At 36.4% G+C, this 6,393-nt stretch overlaps 1 pseudogene; it reads left to right on the forward strand.

Annotated features, from left to right (window-relative positions):
- The window catches only part of LOC132607696 (E3 SUMO-protein ligase SIZ1-like), a 37,511-nt pseudogene extending 36,595 nt beyond the window's left edge, over positions 1-916 (forward strand).
- The last annotated feature ends 5,477 nt before the right edge of the window (positions 917-6,393 follow it).

Here is a 6,393-nt window from a genome sequence, read left to right on the forward strand (position 1 = left end):
AACTTGACCTCAGCTAGCAAGTATGCCCTCCAACTTTGGTTGTGCACAAGTGGACACCTCAACTTCTATAAAGTTGAACAAGTAAACACAAATGATGACATGGCACTGACGTGGTACATAATTATTGGAAGGCCACATCGATGCCACACCAACATTTGTATTTACTTGTTCAACTTTATACAAGTTGAGGTGCCTACTTGTGCACACCCAAAGTTGAAGGGCATACATGCCAGCTGAAGCCAAGTTTAAGGGCCTATTTATGTATTATGCCGTTTTTTAACCATAATTATTTTTTCTGTGACTAGTCATGTTTGGATGCATAATATAGTAAGTTTAGAACTCTAATACGAGCACATACACGCACCTAGAGTAGTTTTGTGGAACTCCTATGCTATTATTACCTTTTGAAGTAGTTCCCAATGCGCATGATAAATGTTTCTATGTGAGATAAGAGATGTTGTCAGAAGTATTCTTCTTTCATTGTCCTTCTGTTGAAGTTATCTGAACTTATTTAATAATGCAACTCTATGCGCAGCTTCATTGCTTCTTGGCATGAATGACGGAGTATCAAAGAAGAGCGGTAGAGAAAGATCAGATGGTCCGTTTAATTTTCCTCGCCAACGTCATTCTGTAAGACCGATATTGTATCTGACTATTGATTCAGACACTGAATAGGGAGTCGAACCCACATTGGAGGAATAGTGGTTACTTCTACTACAAAAATGAGGATTCAACCACATGATAATTGTTTGTAGGATCTTCTCTGCTGGCTTGGTAATTTATCTTTTTGGCTTGGAGATGAAAATGCATCTACCAAGAGGAAACTGACTTCAATTCCTGTGCTGGATATTTAGGAGTTCTGATTGATGAACTCTGAACCTACCGATTTTTGTATTCTATTGTCTGGACTTGGAATCCTCGCTGCCATACCCTCCTTCGCATCATGAAGAGGGTGTGGCCATATACTTCTCCTCCTTTTTGTTGACGGTTCCTTACAAGTGAACTGTACATTTGAATAGCTTGGATAGGGCAAGCTAACTGTACATTTGGAAAGCTTAGCTAGGTTTGAAATACACCAGTTGGTAATTACCTCTGGATTTACAGTAGCCATAAAGGGGAGTCATTTATTCATTCAGAACCTCCTCTCTGCCTTTTACGAAGAGGGGCCTATAGCCTGTAAATCTTATTAAATTGAGTAATTTATAGACTAGCATTTTTCGGATTTGTGTTTCTCCTGTTGAGTACTCCTATAGTTAATCATTAAGATGATGAGAGATTGTGGTTAAAATCTTAATCGAGATTAAATGTTGGTTCTCCCCATCTAAACCTTGATGGACAGAGTTACGCCATATCTGTGTTGCTGGTAGTAGAGAGTTCCTGGTGTAATAGTTGAATTGTGTGATGGTTCGGATAGCCCTGTTTTCATAAACAAAGAGTCACCCGGGTGATGGATGTTTTGACAGCCAGGTTTTGCCACAAAACCAGGGGGACCGGATGTTTGATCTCCTTGCAATTTTGGTACAATGTAAAATGATTAAAGGAGAACAATGACACTTATATTTGAATCTTTATAATTCCCCCTTTCTATACATCACTACTCATACAGGGAAGACTCAACAAATGAAGTCTTCTTTTTTGGGTTGTGAGGGGGGGGGGGGGGTGTTTGGGGCAGAGCAGTTAAAGAATGAACCATACGTAATGATCATTTTAGAATAGCTATTAGTGAAAATCGTTTTTTCTTTGAAGGAGGCAAGTATTAAGTTAGGGGGGGGGGGGGGGGATGGTTGCCACTTCTGTTCGTCCCTAATTTAAGACTTGCTACTTGTTTTTAAATCTTCCTTGATTTATCCAGATTATGAGTTTTAGCAAGTTTGGGGATGCTAAAATACTCCATTGATACACCTAGGGTATTGGTTTAGTGGTAAGGACGAAGCGCATGATGTGTAAGTTAGGCACGCGCGTGGCATAGGTGGGCCACTTCTTAGTGTAGGAAGCACACCTTGACCCTTTTGTTGTGGTGGGTGTAACTCCTCGAAGAACCATATGTCACAAGGTATAATAAGATGTTCAATTGGTAACACCATGATCGGGCACTACAGCGACATTTACAATGGTATGCTTTCGTGACTCGAAAGACGGCCACAAGGAATCAAGAGTTTTTTGCGGGTGCTGACTTGGATCTTTGGTGACGAATAAAACATTTCAATTAGGCCACAAAGTAGAATGCAGTATTTAAGTTGGGAGGAGGGTAGTAGAGGTTAAGTTCACAAATGGCCTCTATAAAGGGTGGTCTTCATTTTTTTTTTGCCCCGCGTAACTATTTGCTTTTAAAAATAGCATCCATTTCAGAAGATTCGCTAGGCAAAGCTTTTGTTGCCCACCCATACATAAGTCGTGGACATAAATTAGTTTTGTCTATAAGGCAGAAGACATACGTAAAATTTTTGTTGCCCATCAGGCATACGTTTTGGTTTTTGCCTATAAGGCAGAAGTTCAGGATATTTCAAGACAGTGAACCCTCTCAATTGACCACAAGTTCTACCTTATAGGCAAAAACTACAACTTATGCCTAATGGAAAACAAAAGTTCTTCCCAACATGTTTTCTCAAGTTACAACATTTTTTAAGAATTTTGTCAAGCAGGAACAAAAATTCAAGATCAGACACTTTTGGTGAGACCACACTGTCATTTTCTAGGGTAGAAGTGTTCATACTCCATGGGATTTGAACCTATGAGCTTCCGATATCCTTAACTTTTTCAGTTTAACGAAACTACTGATGAATTCTGTGTTTGCACCCCTAATATATCGTCCCTTTTTGAATCTGTGCAAACTCTTTTTGTGGTCACTTTTTAAATTCTTTAGATGGGCAAAAAAGAATTAACTAAAATTTTCAAGTATAATTAATCCGCATTAGTTTGTTATGATCATATATCGAGACCCATGCCATCCCTCTTCTAATAACAGAGGATAATAGAGGAAAATTTTGAACGTCACCTGTACGTTACATGAAATCGACAAGCAGGAGTAAATTGCAGTGACACCTAAGTTTATTTTGAGATTCAAGATTTTCCTTCTTAAGCCTCATTTATCAAAATACACTCCATGTATAGTTTTTTGAGGAAAGAGCGTCGCTGCCCTTGAAAAACAAAATAATTACCCGCCCCACTTCCTTCATGCCCTCAAACTATTTATCCTAAATGCCCCAAAATTATGATACCAACATGGTATATAAATATACAGAGATGGTATCATATTCTTTTATTCAAATGACACACTTTTCTAAAAAAGAATCTCTATGATACCATCATTTCATATACATATATTGTAATGGTATCGTGGAGGACTATTTCAGTCCTTCAAGGAGACACTTTGAAGTCCTCTGTAATACCATAATGGTATATAAACATACTGAGATGGTATCATGTAGGACTGTTTCAGTCCTTCTCGTAGTCCTCCATGGTACCATCATGATATATAAATATATTGTGATAGTATCATGGAAGAAGGGTTTTGGGCGAGAGGATACTTGGGTAAATATTTTCGGCCGGTTGAGGAAGAAGCGAAATTAGTTTAGATGGGGCATGGGGCGAGTAAAATTTTTGCTTTTTAGGAGTATTTTGTGTTGTTTTCCCAATTTTTTAATTTTAATTTTTTATTTTTAATTTAAATACCCTTTAAGTTCGCTCAATTGTTTCCCCTAAAGCACATCAGACAACTGGTCTACCAAAAGAAGTAGAAGAAGTTTTAAAAACTTAGCGTGCATTAAAATACCAACTCAAGGCATTTTCTACTTTTCATAGGACCAAAAATCCTGTCACGAAATACTGATTTCCCCCCCTACATATTAGTTTTGATGGATGGACAAACAATCCTTTGAGAAAATCATTTTTTACATTTTTTGAAATAGCTACAAAGAGATTGATTTTAAGTTGAAAAACTAGAGGGAATTAATTATAATTTTGACAAAAGAAAATACACAAGGACATAATTGTTAACATTACTCCACTATGACTTCGCCATAATATAAAGTACCCAAATCATCCTATTCTTTGCATAAATGAAATTTAAGGGAGCATAATATACATATTAGTATGCAAATGCTAGATTCTGTTCCCCCTAAGTTTTCTATAAGGCTGATGCTTTCACTCATATAGGCTAGCAAAAAGATTAAAAGAACAAACGATGAGAAGAAGAAGAAGAAAATTCGAAGTCCTTTTAATTACATTTGTCCATAATTTTAATTCTTTTGACTTTATATTCATGTTCATTGATTCATTCTATACAGTTTATTGTACTCATCAACAATGAATAGGCAGGTCCTTTAGGAACTCACTATATAATTGAAGGTTTAGACAGTGATTTTTTCACAATCTGACGATTTTCCAATGAACTTTAATAACCTTAAGCAACCCGCAGATGCTACTTGTCTCTTGCATACTGATAAATATTGATAAATTACGTGGTAAGTTTGTTTTATTTAATAATACCAGAGATTCTCAGAGGTGTGGGCATAATAGATGTGAATGACATGCAAAAACTGATGGATTATATCTCAAAATTCAGGGCAAACAAGTTTTCAGTTTCCCTGATCCTCTTAGAATTAATTCCCATGGAATTTGAGTTAGTACTGATCAATGGATTCTTGTAAAAAGGGAGGGAATAATTAGTGAAGTATACATGTTACTAATATTCAAAGTTTCGTGGATGAAATTTTGATTAGTTTACATTAGAATTTTCTACCAATTATCAACTACTATGCAGCTCAGTAATGTTGGAATTTCGTTCATTATGTGTTGACTGATTTGGAGCACTGCGATAGTCCTTGGGAGTTTGGGTATTATAGCTAGGTGTATAAAGGTTGAGGAGGTTAAGGGACTATTCGTAGGATGAGCAATTAGAAAGCAACCGGTTCTGACGAGATCCCAATGGAACTTTGGAAGAGCTCAGGCTGGAGTCGCTGAATCGGTTGTTTAATGTCGTTTTAAGACAGAAAGAATGCCCGACGAATGGAGGTGGAGTACAATGATCCCGTTGTACAAGAATAGGTGAGACATTCAAAACTGCAATAATTATAGGGGGATCAAGCTGCTAACCCACGCTCTGAAGATTTGGAAGAGAGTGGTACATATGAGGGTGAGGGGGGTATCCATTTCCGAGAATCAATTCGGATTCGTGCCAGGGCGTTCCAGTACACAACAAGTAGTGAGAAAGCAAATGATGACACATTACTTACATTTGTAGATTCTTTATCGATACTTACATTTGTTAATTCTTTATAGCCTACGCAACAAACTAAACTTATTATTGTATTGTAACCTAACCTTTAACTTTAGTATAAATGGACCCAAAGTTTTCCTAACACCCAAGATGTTATCATAAATTTTGCTCCTAAACAGTCCAAATTGGGCGAAAACGAAACCAACTAAATCATGTTCTCAAGCCAAATTCCTTCATTGCCAATTTAATTAACTTAATCCCGATTCTTATCCTTTCAATATCACCCCACAACTTATTTAAGTAATGTAATTTCATGATTAATCAAAGAAAGACAACAACCACTATGAAACCATACTAAGCAAAGATCAAAGTGTAACCATATTGAACACATATCATGAATCAATGCACAACGCACCTCACAAATCACAACAAAACATGAGCTTAACGATATTAAAACAGTATATAAGGGAAAAAATGGAGCTCAACGTCGACATTATTTTTGAGCTAATTGATAGAGGAATTCGGAGACTCACAGGAACTTGACACTAAAAATAAATTTCCCAGCGCCTAAATCGACAGGGAAACTCCAAAGAATGACTCAAACAACTACTATGGTTAGGGTGGTATTAAAAAAGAATCAAACTCATCGACTATCACTTGACCACCAACGGGGCCATAAGGGGTCGGATAAATAATTGATAAATAAAGTTTCTTACAACAAAATTCAAAGTAATATATTGTAAAAACAAATGACTAACATCTTATTTAACTTGAATTAACTCTCTTATAAAAGTTTTACACTATATAAGTACGAAAAAAAAAGTGACACTAACTTTTTGCATATATGTGTTGGATGTTCAAACATGTTTCTAATAAATTTTATGAGATCTTTCTCACAATGGACCATCCCATGCAAGAAACTAGTTGCAAGAATTCGAGTCTTCCAGTTTGTACCCGATACTTAATATTAGTAGAAACTCAAAGAGAAAGTACTGAAACATTTATAGGTTTAATGAGAAGAAATTTTACAGTAACACGTGATCTAGGCTGCGGAGATAGTTATACAGATGGAGGACATCTTTTGACATTTCTCGCACTAGACATAAAAACTTAAGTAATTCAGCTAAACTATTATAGTCATCTCTGACAGTTTGCGCGTCCTATAAACGAAACGT

Source organism: Lycium barbarum, chromosome 8, assembly GCF_019175385.1.
Source record: "Lycium barbarum isolate Lr01 chromosome 8, ASM1917538v2, whole genome shotgun sequence".
Taxonomy (NCBI): domain Eukaryota; kingdom Viridiplantae; phylum Streptophyta; class Magnoliopsida; order Solanales; family Solanaceae; genus Lycium; species Lycium barbarum.